The sequence below is a fragment of the Bidens hawaiensis genome, unplaced genomic scaffold, assembly GCF_021521415.1.
Source record: "Bidens hawaiensis isolate Kalapana, Puna unplaced genomic scaffold, B.hawaiensis_p1.1 tig00000864_1, whole genome shotgun sequence".
Classification (NCBI taxonomy): Eukaryota; Viridiplantae; Streptophyta; class Magnoliopsida; order Asterales; family Asteraceae; genus Bidens; species Bidens hawaiensis.
In genome coordinates, this window is record NW_027491050.1 from 2,544,170 (window position 1) to 2,547,021 (window position 2,852).

Genomic DNA, 2,852 nt, shown 5'->3' on the forward strand with positions numbered 1-2,852 from the left:
GAATCGCAAAACCCAATCTTTTAAAAACTATATTTGCTGAGCTTGGAGTCATAACATTACTATGCACGACCCGCTGAACACGGGTAAGTAGCTCCACAGCTTCAGGCGCGAGAAAACCAAAAGTGTCAAAAGACAATACCAATGCTCCACAGCTGCTGATCTTGGAGTCATAACATTGGTTGTCAAGACACGCCTTTTCATGTTTTGCCACCTTACCTGAAGCAGCTTTTAATGCGGCTTGACCGACCGCGAAACCACTACTCCCTAAGCCCACAAAAGGAGAAACCCCTGTTAAATCCACACACACGTGTTTCCCTCCTATCCATCCAAACACCAAAATGTTAGCCGGTCGAAGAGATGATCTTCCATCCAACGGGTCAGTCAGAAAATTCACAGGTGCTTCTCTCTTAACAGAAATTCCAGCTCGCCTGAATATATCAAAGAGCACATCCCTAACCAGATCGTGTCGGTACTTGAACCCCAGGAGCTCTTTACAGTGCCCCGCATGCTCCCCATATGAGTCTAAACACACTTTACGACAAACATGACATATCTCATCAACCGGAAATAGAGGAATCATAAGGCGATACTTAAGGATACTACGATACTCCACTGGAGACTTATGCTGGCCTAACCCATCTATAGGGATAGCAAGAAGAAAATCTTGAGCATGTGGTGCTTGTAGACACCAAAATAGTAGGACCCAAACTCTTCAAATTGAGCGTCTCTACAGATCTCACCAGTTGTGGATAATTTGAATTAAAAATCATCTGTAGAAACCTCAGATATATGAGGAACATCTCCTTCTTCTTCCCCTTGAGGTTGCTCATCATCTCATTGAAAATGAATTTGGAGTAGTTGTAATCCCAATCCATGATCAAAGCAACCACCGCGGACATCTGTGTATGACTTATTTCATCAGAACCTCCCTTTCTTCCGGATATGCATGTGAAGAAGGTATGAATAAGGAAACGCTAGTACGGATGGAATAGCTTCTTGATGGTGAGAGGGTAAGCACGTTCGTAGCTCATTTGAGAGACGATCTCTGCGACCGCATCCATTGGGTATTTTGTAGGGTGATCAGGTTGATCACTAAACAGAAGTACTTCACGGATGATGGCCACAAAGATGACCACCGGAACCTTTTGAATATTTGATTCAATCACCGTTGCTCCCCCTGGTCCCCTCTGGTTGATGGAAGCATGATTCCAAAACTCCGAGACCATCTTCTTGCATATAACAGGATTTTCCTGAAGGGCGTGTGAAATTCTGCATGTATTAAGCCGGATAATCATTGACTTGAACTCCTGGTCAGCAGGAGGGGGATCAAACAGACAACCAGCTGCGTTGTGAGAGTTTCAACGGTGCTTGATCAGCCATATCTGCAATAAATGAGTCAACTTAGATGCTTGGTGACAGAAACACCACATAAGATCAAGAGTTTGATTAGTTTTGAGCATGTAAAATAGTTTGAGGATCAAACGTAACAAGTGGTGAAAGTTTGTGAAGAAATTGTCATTTTCTTATGTTTTGAGGAAGATCTCGGTTCAGAACCATGTTCTCTGTCAATATTATATTAAGTACCCGAGAACATATTGTTCTCGGGCAACCAAGATCAAGAACCCAGAGATCTCTGATTAACTCAGAGTTCTCTGGTTGACCATGAGTTCTCGGTCAACCTTGCCCGAGAACTCATGGGATCTCTGGTGAAACCAGAGTTCTTTGGTTAACCAGTCGTTCTCTGTCAACCAGAACCCTAAGAACACGGAGATCTCTGTTTATGGAAACCAAGGGTTTCCATAAACAGCGTCGTCTTCCTCACACGAACACCATGAAACCTGCAACTTAATCAAACAGTCTAAACAAGTGAAAACCACAAATACACCCAAACCAACCGAAATCGCCATTCAATATATCCTAAACATTTATCCAACAAAGTGTGTAATGTCCAAGATACCATAAACCCGATTTAAGGTTCATCGTGAATAGTTTAATTGATTTGGTTTCTTATACCTTGATGATTTAGATGATACACACAATGTATATGAGATGATTGTCCTTTGATGAAAGGTTCTGCTAATGTGTTTGCAGCAGAGATATAGGATTTGAATGACTATGATGATAATGATAATTCAAGATCTGAATTATGCCTCTTAAACTTCAATTGTGATCAGATTTTGGGCCGAGAACACAATTGGGCTTAGAACACTTATATGCTCATATCCAAGATGGATAAGTCCATATGGGCCAGACCCATGCACATACCAACCAGGCCATACATGACCATCCTTCAATTCATGTTTAATAAAAACGATGCCTTAACATGTTCGTCTTAACGAGAGTAACCGTGAGATTAAACCAAGACGCAAAATAAAATAAAAAAATAAAATTAAGTGAAATAAAATAAAACACATACATCAAGATTTATACAACGATCAGGCTTTTAGCAGTTTTTAACAATTTCGGAATCAGATTTCAGTTTCTCACGCAGGACTAAACTTTAAGAAAAGATCCTAATATGGAATCATATCGACTAGGATGCTTTCACAATGATTCATTTTCAGCCTTATTATGACACAGAGAGCAGGTCGATAGCAGGTATTTGCAAACTTAGCATGATTTTCATTGCCTCAGTGATACGCATTAGGTTCAGTTAGGCTTAAATCATAGATGGACATCACTTTTGAACTTATGATGCCTCTTATCTCTTTTCAAAGCATATTTGGCTTTCTCCGGATCACCCCAGCTTGACTCCAACCGCCCAGTACTTGATCAAAAGTTTTTGATAAAATTTGGCTCTCATCCATAGATGTTATCTCCGAGTCGCTATCCCGGAGGTAGACACATTAAAT